We start from the raw sequence: 20,048 nt of genomic DNA on the forward strand, positions 1-20,048 counted from the left end.
TTACACTGTCTCATAATCTGTGCTCTTTTTTTTAAAGTGATTTTATACCATCTCTGCATTGCTGTTTCCTGTGCCACCAAGGCTGCTAGACTCCCACTTCAGTAGCTGGCTGAACTGAGAGATCAAAGAGCATGAAAGAAAGAAAGAAGGTAATCAGAGAAACAACAACTTGAAACATGTAGATAGGCAGTTTCTTTGCCTGCTGCTGGCAATGTATTTAACTGCTAAAATGGTGAGGGAGGTTTTAGATATGTGGGAGGATTCTGCAACAGGCAAAGTGCATAACCCCCGAAACAGATGATGAGCTGGAAGTGATGCAGCATGAGAGTCTCTTAAACTACAGATTCTTTAGGGCAGGAACCATCTTCTTCTCTGAGTTTGTACAGAGCTTCTAAGATAGTTTGCCATGATCACAGATCCTTTCAAAGTTAGAAGGCTAATAATAATAATAATAACAACAACAATAATAATAGTTACTCATAATTTCACCAGGTTTTGCTCTTTCAGTTAACTAAGTGAAATCAAATAATATCTGAGCTGACAGCAGTAGTATTGTATCAGAGAATTTGGTCCCACAGTGCTGAAATAAGTACAACAGAAGAAGTTTAAATAAAAATGAAAAATAATTTTAAAAAAAACCAGCAACACAGCAGAAACCAGGACAGCAATGTCACCAAATACAAAAAGCTGTATTTCTTTTCAGATATATATGAAATATATGAAGTATTTTCAAATATGGGCTTCGGGTAGCACTTATGTACCTTGTTTGGCTAAATGTTGTAAGTTTGTGAGTTTGTGCAAACCGATCTTTGTTTTAATTTGCAAAAGCCTAGCTGATGCAGAGATGCAGAAGCATTAAAATACACCTACTGCAGAGGGAGGACACTATAGAGTTGCACTTCCTTTGAATGATAAGAATTTGATCCTTCAAATCCCAATAATTTGACACTTTCACTGTCTTCCGTGGTAACATGCAAAACTCTGTAATCATTTCCAGAGCCCTGATGGGAGCTCTGGTGCTTAAGTTGCCATGTGCAGTCACAAAGCTTTGAGCTGAGAAAGTTTCCACAGCTTTACCTTCCAGTGTGAGCTTCAGGGACTGTGGTGAGATTGGTTTGTCTGAAATTTTTAACTAGTGCAAAGAAGCATTCAAAGATCCTATAAATTATCACGTCAGTATTTGAGACCTTTTGGAATGTAAATTGCTACATAGTCTTGAGATAGAAGAATAGTTGTCACAATATCTTGATTTCCTACCTGCTGCTAACTAAATCCAGGGGATGGGGAATATAGTATTGCTTTCAGATCAGCATTAAATTCCCCTCTAATATTAGAGAAAATATCAAGTAGATACTGAAAAGCAGATTGTCAGAAGTGTCATAGAGCTTTCTGGGTAATATATACCTCTGTGCAGTACTACAAAAGATGCATCATTTTTACCCATAAATAAGAGGACTTGCAACAGCCTAGAACACATGGCAGTAGATGTCCCTAAATGTGAGCCTGTTCTTGAAACATTTTTTAAAGCTCCAATGATTACTATACATCAAAATGTTGAAAAAAAATGCTTATTTAGGCTTGCAGAGGTTATCAAGTCTCAATATAAATTTCAGCTAGTTTAGAGAAGTGTTACATTTTTCTTATAAAAATCTGATTACTTACTTTTTGCTTCTTCCACCATGCAGATTTCCATTTGCCACTGACATGGCTGTGTGGATGGATTGCCATGGTATTTACCCCCATAGTCAGCATAATACCCATGCCACCAGCAAGCCACTAGGTTTGGTCTTGATGTGAGCACACAGAATGTTACTTTCTCCAGTTACTGCCTTCTGTGCTTACTGCTGCCTTGCAGTCCCTACCTTTGCTTTACCCTCGTGTGTCTTTTCTTACTGAGCTTTGATCAGAAAATCTGCAGATGCTCTGGCAGCCCAATGTGCGTTGCACTTGCAGCAATGAACCTCCAGGTGATACCAAGGTGCAACTTACAGTGGCACCTAAAGGAAGGAGTTGGGGACCACGATGAACTTCTTGTATTTCAGAGTTGTGTTTCAGATCAGTGGCTTTCAAAAATCTGGAGAAAATTGTTCTGAGAACATGAGCAATGAATTACACATGTTTACTAAGCTGTGAAGAAGTTGTGCTGGGGGAACTCCCCAGCAGACCCTCTTCCCAAACTCCTTTTGTTCTCATTTCCCATAGCCAAGCTCATCTGGCAGCTTTGTGACACCAGACATAACCCATAAAAACTTCAGCTGTTTAATCTTGAATAAATGATTGTCAGTCACTGTGATCAACGTTTGCTCTTCATCATCTGAGGACTTCAGTACTCGATGCCTGCCAGCCTGGCCACCAGCCCAGCCAGAGTGCTCCCTATTCTCATGTAAAATCTGAAATCTTACGAAAATCTCACAATATTTACACAGCAGGTGGTATCCATATTCAGTCCTCATAACTTCCTTGTAGTAAGCTTTATTGTAAGTTTTATTGCCTAGTATTTTCTCTATCCAGACTTTCCTTGTAATTCTCACAATCAAGACAAAAAAGAAAGAAAAAAAAAACTAGCGTGGCTCAAAATGTTTTGCTTTTTCTTTCCTCCCTCTCCAGATAAAGTATCTTAGTTGAGGATTTAGTTCTTTTACTTGTAAAACATTTAAAGTGGTAACGAGGTAGAGCTCTTACAGGTTTTGTCTTAAAAATGCTGAAACAAAACATTGGTTTCTCCAAAGCATTTCCCATACTGGGTAAGTGGAGCTTGAGTTATTGAGTTATTAATAAACTTTGTAGAACTATAACTCAGAATAGTGTATATTTTTAATTTCTAAAAAAAACCCAACACATTTTGGTAAACAGACTGAGACATAATTAGGCAAATTACAGACTTACCAAGCTCTGCTGGTTGGTTCGTTTTTAAAACTGAAAAAATTAAATATTCCCCTAGTGAGACAATAAAGAGTGAGAGCAGCTTCAGGCCCAGGAGGCTGATACAACACGGTGCCAGATTTTGTCCATGTTCCTTAGGAGGGGCCAGAGCAGTGTTTGGGGCAGGGCACTCCTGGGCACAGGAGAAGGTGACCCATGGCACATGGGATGCCCCAGGCCACACCATACCAGTGTCTGCCCCTGTTTTGTGGGGTTCATCCTTGTGCCAGAGCCACAGGCAGCAGTGGTGCTGGAAAGATGGAGGATCAGAAGATGAAAGTTAATGTTTTTGGCCGTCCATGGATCTTTGAGTTTCAGGGTAAACAAAAAGATGGGAAAGGAATTGCCAACCGTCATTAAGTGTGCTGGCACTGCAGTCACCACAAGGTGGTTTCCTCATGTTTTCTTCTCATGGGACTCAAATTTTACATTGCAGAGTGGCCTATAGAGAAAAAAAAAAATGTCTTCTATTATACTTAGACAGTTTTTCTGTATGTGATTTTTTTTTTTAAGAAATATTATTAGTGGTGTAAGTCGACAGACTGCAACAACTTCTCTTCTGTACCCCATGCATCAGGCATTTTAAAGTAAGCAAAAGAAAAGGAAGAGAAATAACAACTTCAAAATTCTAATCATCTAGTGTTTTCACATGACAGGATCAGTTAGTTTGGTAGCTGGCACTGAGTAGAAAACCAGTGTCTATTAAGACATGATGGAGAGAGGCAAAATGTCAACAGTTCTTCAACTATGTGAGCAGAGGACTGTGTATTTTATCAGTGCTTATGAAGGTAGATCTGGCCTTATTAGAGAAAGATATATGATAAATGTGACCTCTGTACAATTTTTTAAAGAACAAGTGCGTGCTTGCTTTTGCTTATAAATATTTCTCTTTACTTCTAAAATCTTTGGTTCCATTTAAAAACCCTTATGTGGGTCTTCTCTAAGGTATGGCAACAGTTTGTTTTCCCTCCTTGTCATCTTCTGTCTGCCCTCATGTCTGTACCCTGGCCCGTGTGTGTCCTGCAGAACCATCGGACACCCCGCCACCTCCATCCCCAGGTCAGGATTTATGAGATCCATTTGCAAATCGGTTTGGAAAGACAGCAAGAAAGGGCATGGGGGTACAATACAAATCACAGCCCAACAGAAATTAGTCAGTCACACCTTGCCAGGAGTTATTAATTGCTTCTCTGACCTTGCAAAGCCACAGAGATAACTAGAACCATGGACTGCTGGGGAGTCTGGCTTTTTGTGAAGGGTAAGAATTCATCAGAAGCAATCTGCATGATAGAGCTGCACACTGTTATTTGAGAATAACTGTATCCCTTGCCATCAAAATCAGAAAACGAGTCTAGCTTCCAGAGGGTTTGCAAAATGCACAGCAAAGACTTCATAAGCACAGAGAAGCATCCCTAAATCCTCTTATTTCGTAAGCCTTTGGAATCAGTGTATGCCATGGATGCTGAAATAATGAAGATAAACACAGACACTAGGTGATAAAAATACAAACTCCAATTTCTACTGCAAAATGATGATGAGACCAGATAAAACATCAGGTAAGAAACAGGTGAGTTAAACAAATTGTGAAATACCCTCTTCCTTTGGAAACAGACTGCTGAAGTTAAATACACTGTTCTGATGTTCTCTAAGAGAAAGTCACCTTCTGGCTCAAAAATATTTCATTTTTAAATTTATGTAATCTTTTATAGAAAGTAAAAAAGTGAAAAATAAACATATGAAATCCATCAGTGTCTTTCAGTTCATGATATTTTCAAGTTCCTTTATCAAATCAGAGATTTTTTTTAATGGGGGAGAACTTACCTTTAGTAAGAAAATCTACACCAGGAGGGATGCTCCTTGGGAACAGAACCAAGCAAGCTGAAAATAGATCCTTAAAATTGAGAACAGGCCTTTGCAGCTTAGGAGCTGAGAGCCAAGATGGATGCTGGATGCAGATGGTTTCTGGCCTGGAATCTCTAGGAAAGGTGGTGAGCAGCGTGGTTGGGAGTGGTTTATACACTGATGCAAACAGAAGTGTCTGTGTGTTGTCCCTTTTACATGCTCAGCCATTTGTCTGTATGGCCAAAGGTGCTGCACTAATACCAAACCCCTTAGCTGTGTGATTGGCATGCACCATATTTTGGATGAAAGAAACTTAGTTTAACCCAAGGTTTGTAGCGGTGTGCTGGGCACTCTCCAACCTTATTACACTGGCAAAGCCACTGTGGGGAGAGGTAAAACCCCATACCCAGAGCCTGCAGAGCTGTCTGTTCAACACAGACCCACCCTGCTTGGATCAGATCTGTCCTGAGTGCAAATCAGTGCACTTGTATAGCAGTGCTTATTCAGGTCAAGGTGTGTTTCTTTGGCATCCAATATCTGCTGGGATAGACACCCATGTGCATCAAACAGTTCATCACCAGGCTTGGGGTGGCAGTAGAAGCCAGCGAGTCAGGATAATGTGAATACTCTTCAGAAACTGTTTCCCACAGCAGCCACCGAGGGAAATTTTTTAATCTATTTCTGATGCAAGGATCTGTTAAAATTTGTGAGTATTAGAAAGACTGAGATAAAATTAAGTTTACTGAGGGCCTCTGGCATATCAGCTACATTGCTGCACTGGTGACAGGTAACCTGGATGCTTGGGAGAGCCTCCTCTCCCCACATGCTCCATCAAAACAGCTTTGTGCTAACACCTCTTCATCTCTGCTGATAGCAAGTCTGTCCCTTGGGTTTAGGACACCCATAAGAAAAGATGGGTCCCTGTCCTCTCCAGGAGGTGTTCCCTGTGCAGTAAACACAGCCTTGGTCTTCAAAGACACCAAGCGCTGGCCACGCTTTCTACGTGTGGTTCCTGACAGCTGGGCATACAACATCTGGTTTTAAAGTGTTTTTATGTTTCCTCTGCAAGCAGCTTACCACAGATCCTCCCCGTCAGCTCCTACCACAGCTGCTCTTGGTGCTAAACCACACAGCAAAACCCAGCGAGGGCGGCAGCGTCCGCCGCTTCTTGGAAGTTGTCGCCTGAGTTCAGGGAAAGTCCAGAAGAGGAATGAGAAGCCACCAGGTGCCGGGGTGGGGACAGCACATTTGCCACACCATAACCTTGTAGTGGCCTCCAGACAGCAGGCACCCAGGCCTTCCCGCTCTGCAGCCCCTCCTTTGGTTTTGGGGTATCCCAAAAAAACCAGACCCCAGTGCTGTCCCTGCCAGGCCTCCTCTCCACAGTCTCCTCCCTGGCTTCTGGGAGTTATCAATCCCCATTCCGTGGCTGCTGTGGTCGTAGTGGCAAGTTTGCAAAGGCTTTCAGTGTGAAGGGGCACTGAGCCTCATAGGGGCTGATGCATCTTAGCTTTCATGCATCCTTCAGTTAGGCTGCATCGGGGCAGGGAACCTGGGGAGGACTTTTCCATTTTGGTTGTAATCAGTTTCTTGCTGACAATCTTCACAGAGCTGTTCTTGAGACTTGAACTCGGCAAGACCTTTGCACCTTTTGGCAAGGGGGTTGGTGGTGTTCTTCTCTCTTTCAAAGCCAGGAAAATGTTGGGATTTTTTTTTCTTTCTTTTAAATGTGCAGAGACCCAGATGGACTCTCAGGTGCTGCTCTGCTCCAGAGGCAATGGCCACAGGTCACCGCTGCGTCCCAGAGCCATGCTCCAATGGGGAGATGTAGAACCAGGTTCTTGGATAAGCTGAGCACGAAGAACCCCATTACCAAGGGTCCTCCATAGAGAGGTGGGTGGTCCAGGCACTGTCCTGCAGCCTGTGAATGCCCAATAGCCAAATGAATCTGTGCTGACCTGAATCAGCATTAAAAATAGATCTCGAGATGCAAGACTGGTTGAGAAGGAAAAGGCTGAGCTTAGGCTCACAGCTGACTTTTGCATTTGAATAGGCTTTTTTTAAACAGTGAACAAGAAGCCAGTATCTGATTAGACTGCTATACCCGAGTCCACATTTTAGCACCATAATTACTGTTGCATTTGCATTTTCCTGAATTTCCTTATTTTTCATTTCGTATCACCTAACGAAGGTGGTGAAGAGATTTTTCAGGGAATGCTTGTGCATTGGTTAGGAGGATAATTTTAGGAATGTTTGGTAAGTAGAATATCTTCTCTATTTCATAAGAAATACTTTTTTTCTAAAATAGTGTAATATATCATCTTGCAATTTTGCAGCTTGCCTCCTCAGCTAAAGACTGAAGATAAGCTTTTCAAAGAAAAGGTGTGGGAGGGAAAAAGAAACTAACTGTACCATGATAGTGATGAGAGAGTCTGAGAGCAATGGGAAGACTGCTATCTCTAGTTGTCTAAAAGCAGATTTACAAACAGCTCAAAGAATAAATTTAAATGCACATGAATAACAGATGCATTAGTCACATTTGGTTTTAATGAAGTGTTTATGAAACAGCAGCTTTGTAACACTGTCCTCCAGGAGTAATTCACTGAGATGGCTCTGATGGCACATTCTTGTTTTACTTTGTCCATACAGGTCACTTAGGAAGGGACACAGGGCTATGATAATCATCGTTTCTTTGGGACCAACAATCAATAGGAGAAAGAAATTCTCCTGTATCAAGTTGTGCTCTGCTAGGTGCTACTTTTCCTGTGATAAATTCATAGAGACCACTGAAATCAACTGCAGAGCCTACACCGAGCTTGGACTTGCACACAGCTCTGGGTAGGGTCAGTGTGAGAAATGGGAGTGACAGAGGGGTTCAGTCAATAACAAATGAAGACTGTGTCACAGCTTAGCAATTTGGGTGGGCCAAAAAACAAAGGAAAGAATTATTCTCTATTTCCCTATTACTCTCTATTACTTCCCTCCTTCCCTGCCGAAAGGGAAGATAAAAAGGGAATAAAGACTTTAAGTTGGAAATTGAAAACAATTAGAGGCAGATTTACCAGCACAGGGGAAAGGCAATAACAGAAAGGATAAATAAAAAAACATACAAATATAGACAAATATATATATATATACAACCTAATCTTGATGGTGGCAGGGATAGGTGCCTGAGGGCCCCTTGAGACAGGAGTAGCTCAGGAGGAAGGGTCCATGGCTCTTCCCAGCACCTGGTGGATGTGGAGTCTGAAGAGCAGGTGGTAAACTGGTGGTGAAGGAACACAGGGGAACAGCAGCACAGCCAGGAGTGAGTGGAAGAAAAGAGAGGGGCACCTGCTCTGCCTGACCTTTATAGAGTATGGGCAGGAAATGGGAGGGAAAAGACCCCTCTGTGTTCCGCCCCTCTTAGATCCTGAAAGCCCTCCTTCTTTAGATCTCATGTTCAAATGATGACAGACTGCCAAACACTTATCATTTAATCAATGAAAGGCAAAGCACTGCCTTTCTGCACCACTTTGGATGCTTGCCCAGGCAATTTGTATTCCTTAGGTGACCTGGGAGTAGGAAATCTGAGATTCTCCAAGGACAAATACTGCAATCTCTGCTATAGCCTCCATGGCCATTATGGAAATAGGGAACATGCTGTGCTCCCATCCCAGCTGCTTCAAGGTCTACCAGCTACCCAAGTGTCACAGAAAATCAAGGAGTCAAATACTTCTGCTTTGCTGTAGGGGACCTATGTGAACCCCACAGCAAGCTGATGGACAGCCAGTGGGCAGAGCTGCACTGAACAAGACCAGGGGCTGCTTGCTCTTTGGTTTGGTTGTGACCCCATGTGATACACTGGGGTAGCATGGGCTAGTGGGCAGGATGGGAGGATGTGAGACCAGACAAGTTAACATCTGAATGGGGTAGATGCCTAAATACCACTGAAGTAGACCTTTGGGTTTAATAGCTGAAGTGCCTTACTGCTTCTGGAAGTACATCCAGCAGCTTTGAAAGTCTTGTCTTAGCTGTTCTGCATGCCATTTTCTGAGCTCTGGAGAGTATAATTATAGCTCTCCCCTAATAGTGCATAGGGACTGCATGAAAAGTGCTGTCCTCTGCTGCTGAGGTAACGGGGAGACCCTGCTTTGCTTCAGGCTGATAGTTGGAGCTGGTCTATTGATTATGGCATTTCTGAGAACTATAAACTTATAGATGAAAGAAAATGAGTTGGCTGCAGAGATGAGTTTAAAGGTACTATAGATGATACATCATTAGTGTCACATACTTGTTCATGTAAACTCTGAAAAAAAAAAAAAAAAACTGAAAGCTGCAATGGCTCATATGCTGAGAGCATACCTCCTACTCTCCACTTCAATTTTCTACAGAATTCAAGACTAAGGCCACGTTTGAACAATAGCCTGGATCAAATAGGTCCATGCAACAAAAGTAATTGGCTGAGATTGTGTTTGTTACATTCATATGAAGTTGCTGCCCAGACAAACCATTCTGTAACTGCAGTGACTTTCTGGGCATGGAAATACTGATTTGATACATTCATGGCTTCTTCTGAATTATCACTTGCCTACATGTACTGATGCAGAGAATATTTGCCAATGACTGGAAAAGTAATTCATGCTGTACATTACCTTTGTGGTTGTTAGCAATAAAGACTGGATTTAGCTTTATATTTTCATTCAGGAGTAAATCCAGCACAGAGAAAAAACAGTGTTGGATACGTCAGCCTCTGCACTGTTACGTGCCAATTTATCCAATACCATGTATTGCAATCTCTCTGCAGCATGAGAGACTGGAAGAATTTAGAGCAGGTTCTTTTTCTTGGAGTCTTTCACAAAGTTCAGCTCCAGATCTTTGCAATTCAACCGATTCTGCAAGAAGAAAGAAGTAGTTCTGTGTGTATGTGTGGTTTGTTATTTTGGGGTGTTTATTACTTTTACATAAAATAGCTGAACTTAATTTGAATTTGTTAGTTGATTTACTTTGTGGGAGGGGAAGTTTCCTGCAGGGAAAAAAAAATGAGTTGGAGAAGTCTGTGCAGAACAAATATGGTATGCTTGGATGTTTAAATCTGGAAACCAAGGTTTCTCTTTTTAGAAAGTCTGAGAGTACCAATGAATTCTTACATATGGGATGACTTTAAATAATGTTCCTTAGGCTGAAAAGCTCTCTCGTTCACAGCAGACCTATTCTGGGGGAGCATAAGCAAACCTTTATGCAAGGACGAAGGGGGTTTGGATGAGGATGACCCATCCAAGATCAAGGACCAAAATGGTTCCACTTGGTTTGAAACATTTTGGAAGTAGCTGTATTTCAACTTGTTCCCTTTGTATGTACTGAAAACCTTCATGAAAACAACAAATTACTACCTTGCAGGGTTTATCTGGCCCTAAATGTGGCATTAGCATCATGGTATTTGAGTCATTGTAATCTCGGAGAAGCCTGTTTCTTCACCTTGACTACCTTTAAAAAGCAAATCTCCCAGTGGGCCTTTGACACAGCAAGTTTTTAGGATGCAAAGAACTTACTGCCAGATAGTGGACATTGCCAAAGTGGTCTTTTACCATGATCTTCACCTGCCAATTTCTACATTAAAAAACAGCTGCCTGTTCCTCCATATCTGAGCCTCTTAAATAGCAACATCCCTAATGGACCTCACAGTTTCCATCTTATCTCTCTCATGGTAAAAGACAGAACTCAGCACAGAACACAGATATTACTTTGCAGAAAATTTTTTTCACTTATTTGGGGGAGAGTGAGAAAGTCAGGATTCCCTTTTTAATGGAGAAGGATTTTGCCAGCATTGCTAGAGTTGTCCTTAAAGAAGAAAGATGTGCCCAAGAGTATCACTGGAAAGCATTCCCTAAAGATTGAAGCTGGAGCTGACCCCACCTCTGAAAGTCTGTTTTGAACTTTTAAGGGTCTGTTTTGAACTATTAAGGACTATAAATATGGAATGACAATGAACATGCTGGCTCTCTCCTCTCCTCCTCCCCCCTCCCCCCCTCCAATTCTTTTTTTATCTGCTTTTTAAAAATTGTTCTTATTTTGTTTCCTACAAAATATCCAATTTCATTACTAGGTGTGTGTGAAGACCTTGCCTTTCAGATAGTATGATAAATAACACAGATCAGGGTACTTTTAGTGGAGGGGGGGAAAAAAATCACTTGCTGAGAGTGTCCTTGATGATACACTTGGAAATATGTCCTTCAGGAAGCAGGGAGATGTCATTCTTGCATGTAACTGTCTGTATTTCCTGTAAGGCTCAGCATGTTGGTTGGAGTAAACAAGGGTACACCCAGAGTGCTGCTGCAGGTTATTATGAGCTGAAATAGCAGGTAGTTCATGTTACTTGTGTACAAAGTTTCAGTTCCTTAATAGAGTGCCAAATCTTGAAAATGGGCTTATACACCTCTATGGTACTTGTGAACGACACATGTATTTCTTAAACAAATACAGATCTTTATGCTCTCATTATAAATTCTATACGTTGAATAATTTATGTTGAGTGGGATTCTCAAATAAAACCAGTGAAAATGCAAATAATACTTGTTCCTTTTTCATGAGAAAGCTTCAAGAGCATATAAATATTTTGTTAGAGGCTCTGTTTCAGCTAACAGACCTCCAGAAATCAGGGCACTGAGCTGTAAACTTCACATCCTGTTTTTCCTTAATACCATCTGGGGAAAATAATAGAATTAAGGCTTTACTGTCTTTCCACAGATCATGCACAAGATAATGATGCAAGCAAAAATACTATCGCTCATTTTGTTGTGTTGAGGCTGTCACCATTTGTGTGAAGCCTAAGCCTCATATTAATGTCTAAACTGTGCTGGCTTTATTTTCTAAGCAGCAGTTTTGATTTGAAAGCTTTATGTGACTTGAGGTCATGGCTGCCTGAGGCTGCTGTGGTCTGTGGGTCCCCTTGCAGAGGCCATATCTCACCCAAGTCCTCTCTAAAAGATGCTCAGCTCAGTCACCACCACCCCAGCAGGAGAAACACAGGCAGGTAATTTTTACACTGGACTTTATTCTTCCCAAAGTTTGCAGTCCTATCATACCACTGAATTTTTTGTGAATCTTATGTTGGCAAATAAGAGCATTTCCTCTAGACTCTCCTCAAATTATTGATGTGCTCGAGCCAAGGAGCTGCACACTTCATGGCCTCTGCCTTACAGTCATTGCAGCATTGTTGCAGGAAGAGGAGACCTAGAGATGCTGGTTTTTTACAACAAAGGATTCAGATCTCAAGCAGGGGAAACAGCAAACCCATCAGTACTGCCACCTAATTTTCCACCTTTCTGAAAAGAAAATCAGCTTCTGGGTCTTTTCAAAATGCATCAATGGGATAGTTCATGATTTCTCGTGTTTTCAGAAGACGACTTCCAAGTGGTTATTGCTAAGTTATGTTTTTTACATTTTAATGTATTAATGGGTTTGGAGTTTTTGTTTTCTCATTAAGCAGTCAGCAGGAGCTCACTTAATGGAGTACAAACTCACAGTTATTACATTATCACTTAATTATTCAGCACTGACATCACTGCATCTTCACAGCAGGCACCCTCTCAACTCGGAAAGTGGTGCCTTTCACTTCAGCTTTGTACTTCCTGATGAAAATAGAATAAGCAGAGTGGCTGGAGGCAGCACTGGGGCAGCTTGATCCTGCCATGCTGCATACACAGCACAGGGAGTGAGCCAGGGGAAGTCCCTGTGAAAGGGGCAGCTACAGGGCAAGGTAATCAGGGGAAAGGAGCTGACAGTAAGAGCCTCACATTGCTGTACAACTGGATATGCCAAGGTATTTTTAGGTTGTTTAACAGATAGAGAGGAGGGGCCTGCTGTGTGGCTTTGCAGTGGTAAAAAATGTGTTCAGATGAATGTCCTGAAATCTCAATTTTTCTTTTTGTTAATCCACAGGTGAAACACATTGAAACACCATAAATCTGGTTGTTTCCTGTGAGTTAGCTTCTGTTACAGCCTTCTCCAGCCCTTGGGGAATTAGCTGTTTCTGGAGTCCTTCCCAAACCAAATCCTGTCAAATAGCTAAGCAATATGAAGTAGGTTATCCCACTGCTTTGTAAAGCAATGGTACAGGAGGACACTGTTTTCTGAAAAAAAATCTCTTGAGTTTTTATTCTCATGGTAGAACATTAATTGCCAGATTTCCTGCAGTGTGAGATCTTAACAGAATCCCTTTGTACATCAACTATGCTGCCAAAGCCAGTCATTGCACAAGAGGTTCCTTTGAACTAGGGTGTGAATCACTGGTGTTCAGCTCTGCAAAGCCACACAGTCCAGCTCACTACAGGAAATGTGGAAGAGCAGCAAGGAAAAGAGGTAGGAATACTCACTCTTCTCAAGGTTGTTTTTTTTCCTTGCTGTTCTGTGCAGAATACGTTCTTCTAGTGCTTTCTCATGGGGAAAGAAAAATCCCTTTGGGCAGAGTTGTCTTTTATGGAAGTGGCTGGCAGATTTACTCAGCAGCCCCTGCCTGCAGAGAAGTGATTGCTTGTAATGCACGGGAACAACTTTTGCAGGAAGTCCTGAACACACGAATTTCAAGCATCTCATATTCACTGCTAAGAATACTGAAAGTAGTAACCCCCTGAAAAGTTGGGTTTTGTGGTTTGTTTTTTTTTTTTTATAAAATTGCCCATCCACACAGGAAGGTATGATCTTAATTAAATTATTTATTCAAGAAACAGTTTCTGGCTTGCTGTCTATAACTTTGTTCCAGTGGAATAAAGCTATAAACAGCCAAGGGTGGTGACGACCTGTACTGGCTGCTGGCATTAACACAAATGTATTTTTTGAGAAAAAGAAGAGGTGACTGATAAACCCAAGACAAAATTGGGCAGTCTCTGTGTCCAGCTGCCCATTACCTTGAGAAGACTGAGTAGCCACAGCAGTAGGTGGGTTTCTATAGCTGCAGAGTTCTGCTCCAAGGAAGCCAGCTTTCTCAAACTGCATGGGTTAGCTGCACCACAGCAGGACACACGGAGACAGAGGTCATGCCTGCTTGCAGAAGGATAGGAAAATTCCAATCCTGGGCTGTCTACATCCCCTGATACTATTGGTCAAGTCACTTCTGAAATGCCACTCATGGAAATTTACCCTGCAGCTGTCCCTGTGGCTGGTCCGTGCATAATGAAGCTTTTTGAAGGCTTTGTAAAGAGGTATTAGATATTCCAGACTCCACAGCCATTGAGGAGATTCAGCCAGGAATTCTTCTGCAACCCCTCACAGTGTACCTGCTTGCCCTGTGAGAGATTGTTATTCACCCATCATGGCAGCCTTCACCAGAGGAAGATTTTTGGCTGGAATATAACAGAAAGGTGCCAAAGCACACCAGAGAGGCATCACTGGGATTTTAGTCTCTTTTACCTCTGGATGTTTAGTACAAGTGGATGTTTAGTACACTGTGGCTGCCCCCTCCCTGGAAGTGTTGAAGGTCAGGTTGGATGAGGCCTTGAGCAACCTTGTATAGATGAGAGGTGTCCCTGCACATGACAGAGAGGTTGAAGTAGATGCTCTCTAAGGTCCCTTCCAATCTAAGCCGTGATTCTATGATTCTATGATACCAGTGGATGGAGAAAACAACTATGTGGAGAATAGTGTTTGATAATGAAAGTGCAGAAGTGACACCAGGAGTACTATTTTTCTGACTTTCCCACAATTTGCCACAATGAGCAGAAACTCCTTGTGTTTTATGCTTTATATTTTGTAACTTCATTCTGCCTTCCACCTAAAAGCTGAACTTTTTCTGCTTCCTCAGTCTGCTCTGCTTCGCTGTCAGTCAGAATTCTGACTTGTGGCCTTTTAAGGCTGGGACCAATATTTGCTGGATGTGCATTATCCCAAGCTTTTTTTTTTTTTTTTTTTTCATTCTTTGACAGCATTGAGATGAAACAATTAACAGTGAGTTGATTTCAAATGTAACAACTCTGCCTTGCAAGTACTTCACCTTGGGAATTCATCTGCTGCTTTAACTGGATAGAGAGGCAGCCTTGTGTTCATCGCTTACACGTGTGCACAGAGATGGCTAATTGAGCTCTTGTTGTCTGTGTTGCAAATGAGACTTCTTATTCTGGAGCTGTAGTCTCAAGAGCACCATTAATCATCTTAAAGTGTCCCTTTTACTGCAGGCCCAGAGTTATGTAGATTGATCAAGAGACTGGGAGGTGTGTGTGTGTGTGAAAAGAATCTGTCTGGCAGATGTGCCTAAGGCCACTGGATAAAAGAGGAATGAACACTTGCTTTCTCTGGATTCATATTTAGTGCTACTAAATGCTTAAAGAAAATCAATGCAGCTACCTAAAATAATCAAATATTAATACTTTCCCTCACAGAGATGCAGCTGTCCCTAAAATACCCCAGTGGATTGAAGCAGAGACCTCCAGGAAGGTGGCCCAGCCCTCCTCTCCTCTGGCATGAGGAGCTGCAGCCCCACACTAACCTTCTCACAGTTATTCCTTACTTTGTCCCTCTAATTTATTCCTGAGAGGCTGACGCTAACGAGGGGGTGATAATTATGTGCTGACTGCCTTTATTAACCTTCAGTGACCTCCTCTTGTTGCTTTGCAGGCAGGAGCCCCCCTCCCCACATTACAGGGAAGTGACAGAGGTGCTGCTGGAGTCCCAGTGGGTGTCTGCAGGCTCACACGTGAGTGCAGCCATCTGTGCTCCCTGTTGATCTAACACATGTCAAATATAAAATTACCATGATGAAGGCAGTCGGGGGCAGGTTAATATGAAGCTGGAGGCAGCTCTTTTCTTCCCCTGTTCTTTTTTTCCACTATTGTTTTTCCATGATCCTTTTTAAAGGTTTTTGTCTGCTGCAAGGTGAGGCTTTTGAACAGTGCTGCTACTGTTCTTGCAGAAAACTCTGACATGTTTCTTTTGGGTATTTAATTTTGGCACAGGACTCTCACGTATGGCAAGTTACAGAGCTATTATTACCAGGTGTCAGTTCTCTGTGGTTCAGATGCTCTGTGCTCCAAGAGAGCCTGGGTTGAATCCCACAGGAAATTTAGAAGCTGCTTTCCAAATGGGCACAGCTAGAATGGAGAAATATGGACTTGCAGGTGCACTGGTACTTCTCCTTCCAGCAGAGAATGGGCAGGCAAATGCAAGCCTCTTTCCCCTGTTTTCACAAAAGGGAAACCCACTGGCAAAGGCCTGGTGCTGATTTTTGTCTTGAGAAGGAAGAATAAAGCTCAGATGATCTGCTAAGAAGAACAGGTAGGTCCTGCAGTCTGCTCCCCAGCCCTTCTCCTGCCTTTGTGCATCTGTGGGGAAAGCAAGCACATTGTTTCCCTCTCCTTCATTTACCTCCAACACTTGCTGTCAGGAGTAGCTACCTAGCTACTTTTTTGTTTGGTTTTTTTTTTTTTTTTTTTTGTCTTTTGTTCTCTGCACAGAACTCTTCCCACATGAAACTGAGCCAGATTATTGGTGGTAAGTTCCTGGTTGCTTTGTCATTCATTTCCCTTATGCCCTGCCTGAGTTGGTTGTCCATAAAAACAGTTTTATTTCTTTAGTTTCCACTGAAACCTGGGTGCTGCAGGTGCATATGGACAGCACTGCACAGTGCAGAGACCTTCCAGCCTTGCACCAAACAGGTGATGCTGGAAGCTGTGGGCTGTGGGCTGATGCTAACATGGTGTTGCACTAGGGCTGGCTTCACCTCTCTCACATGACTGTCCTTGAGACTGCAAGCTGAGTAACAACAGGCACTCGTGTTAACACTCCTAGAGCAACACAGATGTCCAGATGTCCAGTACCATGGGATACTGTAAATTATGGCCTTTGTTGTGCTTTTTGAGACCCCCAGTGGTACAGTGTGGCTTCTTCCACAGGAATACAGGAGTTCTTAAATGTGTGGGAATGGCTGATATTAGGTCTTCCTCAGATTGCCTGGGAATATTATTAGTTTTGTCGCTTCTATAAGATAATCCTATATTACAATCCTATATAGCCTCCAATCCTACCCTCTTGGAAGAATCAGAATCATAGCTGTGCTAAGAAGTACCCTCAGTAGGAGTTTAAGATCTTACTGAACACTTTTGTGACCTTACTTTGCAAGCTGTAGTGATGCTGAATTCCTCTGGTTGATGAGACTTATTATGGATTTTTAAATAAAAATCTAACTGGACCCACAGATACACATCTGCCACAGGTGCAGATAAGAGGAGTTTGTAGTGATCTGTGTAAGGGTTTATTCAGCCTACTTGTCTATTTGGATTTATTTTCAGATTCTTAACGACTCTTTTTCTTCTCACACTATCTCTTCAATCTACCCAAAATATAATTAGTAAAGCTTAGCACGCGTGCCTGCGACCTAAGAGAAAGCAAATTTGAAAAAAGTGCTTCCCTTGCTGGCTAGGATGGCACGTATATTGAACAGTATAGAAAAATGCTTCCATTCTACTCATGAATTATCTTTGGATACATAAAATTATTTCATTTAAGTCTTCTTCCTACATGGTTGGCTGGATTAGTCCTAAATCACCCCTCTTGTCCACACCAGCACATCTTTGTTTGCTCCAAAGCAACACCCGAATAAGAGTTTGAGCAAATTCAAGTATCTCAGCAAAGGATGCAACATTGCTTTTATATATTGGCACAGAAAACTTAAAGCTTTACCTTCAAGCAGGACCTCACTTCCAGAGTGTTAGTGAATGAGTGCATGGTAATTCATTTTGACTTTATATTTCTTCCCTTCATTCTGATATCCACATTTTTATTTTCATAAATGCAGGGATGCACACTCAGTTTGGCTGTCTCTTCATGGAATAGGCCTCTGAAAAGGAAAAAAAAAAAGAAGTTAGGTTGCATACAAATGCAGTCTGAAGCTGCTTTCATAACATAGCCTCTCCCACCCCACCCCAAAACCCCAGATCACTGATTTTGCTCAAGCATGAGGTGCAAAGAAGAGAAGAAAGAACAAGGTATTTTAAAAAGGGAACTTGAAGTAAACAAGGACTAAAAAAATGAATTAATAACTCAGTTAAGTCTTTTTTAAGCAACACTGATAGAAGTTCTTTGAATGACCTCCACAAAACTTTCCTGAGGCATCCTTTTAAACTCTTCTATAAGATTAAATGTAGCTTCCATGGTTTTAAATCTCTTCTTTCATAGATGCCATATGCTGTAATTCTTGATGCATGTAGAAAGGAGCTGATGAGAGAGCCACCTTGAAGTCATTATTTTTCTGAGTCATTCAATTTTGGAGAGACATGAAATTTTTGCTGCTTTGTGGGCATTTCTCCTGAAAGGGTGAATGAACAGATGAGCTGAAATTGTCACTGGCTCTTTATTACCCAGGGAACCAGCCACTGCCTCCAGTGAGCAGACAGAGAAGAAATGCTGCGGGCAGCTATCTTAACAGTACTTTACCCAAGAGATTAGGCAGGATTTGTCTGGCACTGAATCACTGGCTTGTGTAAACACCAGATGTAAGTGAAATGCAGTGTCTTAGCTATAATGCTGTGTTTTGGCCAGTGAAAGCACTGTATTATTAAAGATATTGCTGCTGTTACCTAGATTCAGGTTAGGTACCTGTAGCATCCTCCCTGTCTCCTCTGGCTGTGCCAGGGGCTGCTCTCATACCCAGATGCTGCTGGTCCAGTTCCAGGAATGGGTACTGCTGAGCCCTGCCCCCTCCTTGCCCTGCTCCTGGGGTGGGCTCTAAGGCAACATTTCTTGATATCCACAGGGTTCAGGTCCTGCTGTTTGATATCCTGAAGAAGAGCCTGGGTATCACCAGCCTCCCTCTTCTCACCCCAGTGCCTGCACATCTGCCCTTGGGGAATGTGTTCTGGCTCAAGATCTCCAGGGAAAGGCCTGCAAGGGGATGCACATATCCTGGCCAGAAGGAAGATGAGGCCATGGCCTGCTGGAATGAATGTGGAGGAAGAGAGGCATCCTGCAGGCTTTTAAACTACAGGGACACAGCCCAGGGAGTCCATGCCTGCTGTTCTGTCCTCCAAAGGCTGATAAGAAAATCTGCAAATAGGTGCAGGGAAAAAGCAGAAAGCTGTTCTCACAGGGCCCTTCCCAACCCATTCTGCTCAATGCCACTGCAGCTCAGTCTTGGGGAAGATCACACGTTTTGTGTCCATGTGTGTGCAGGACATGGATCCATGCAGGAAAGGTCTTGCTGAGTGGCCAAAGCAGATGAAGGTAGGTGTAAAGTAGATGTTGCTCCTGAAGGCATTGCTGGGGGCACCTTCCCACAGCTCTCCACAAGTGCAGATGTAGGCATCCAAGGAGCTGACCCCTGAAACAGCATCGTGTTTGGGTGACAAATGTGGAGTCAATGGGACCTTGTAGGTGTTTATGGTAAACAGTTCTGAGGTATGAATAGGAATTATAGATATATGTGTGCACACAGCATATACTCCATGAAACTTTTCATAGTCTCAAAGTAAGCACATGCCTGAACCCAGAACTAGACCTGCTCTTGCAAGACTTTGCCTTGGATTTTTTTCCTGGCAGGGAAACAGAACATTTAATTTCTGTTTCCTTCCAGTTCTTGGAAGAAATGCATTACAAAAACATTCCCCTTGGGCCTGCAGAAGAGGATGGTGAAAGACATATGGGAAGGGATGACTGGTGACAGTAATACACTGTAGATCTGCTGTGATGAGGGGACCCAAGATTGTCAAGAAGGGTTGCTGCTTTGCTTGCAGTTTGGCCTCTGCTTCCAGCAGCCAAACACAGCTTCTCATCTAGCTGGGGAGGAGGAAGAGCAGCTGCCCATGCAAGGTGCCTGCTCCATCCACACAGCAGTGCAGCTACTGCAGACTGTGTCTGAGGTTTCCCAGGGCTGTTCTGCTATGACAAAACCAATTCAATTAGCTGACTGGAAAACGTGACTTAGAGGCATGCAGCCCTAAAATGTGTTCCTTCTCAGCTGAAGCACACAGTTATGGGAAGTCATTAGCCATGCTGCAGAAGAGCTGTAAGTATCTCAAAGCTTTATTAATCCAATGGCAAAATGTGAGGTACCTGTTCGAGTTCCCAGCTCTCCTTAAGCCATCTGGGATCTGCAGAAGCCATCTGATAACAGGTTTGCACCACTGGTCTGGTAAATTAACTTCATTAACCTCCTACTCTGTCACAGTGAGTAACTTTATGCAGCTTTCCCTTTCTATCACGTTGTTCACTGAATTACCAAGTGTCCAAGAAAATCAGTGTTCTCTGAGCCTGCAAATGGCAGCAGACTATAGTTTTGATCACAGTGATCTCACTCTGAACTCCTTAAATTAACCTCCTGT

The 20,048-nt window shown here is 42.5% G+C and overlaps 1 long non-coding RNA gene across 1 annotated transcript; it reads left to right on the plus strand.

The window, feature by feature from the left end:
• The first annotated feature begins 6,354 nt into the window (after positions 1-6,354).
• LOC139792359 (uncharacterized) lies at positions 6,355-9,726 on the plus strand. Its single transcript, XR_011724227.1, has 2 exons — positions 6,355-7,020; positions 7,414-9,726. It is a non-coding gene; the product is annotated as an uncharacterized lncRNA (long non-coding RNA).
• Positions 9,727-20,048: the final 10,322 nt, after the last annotated feature.

The sequence above is a fragment of the Heliangelus exortis genome, chromosome 2 (genome assembly GCF_036169615.1).
Source record: "Heliangelus exortis chromosome 2, bHelExo1.hap1, whole genome shotgun sequence".
Lineage (NCBI taxonomy): Eukaryota > Metazoa > Chordata > Aves > Apodiformes > Trochilidae > Heliangelus > Heliangelus exortis.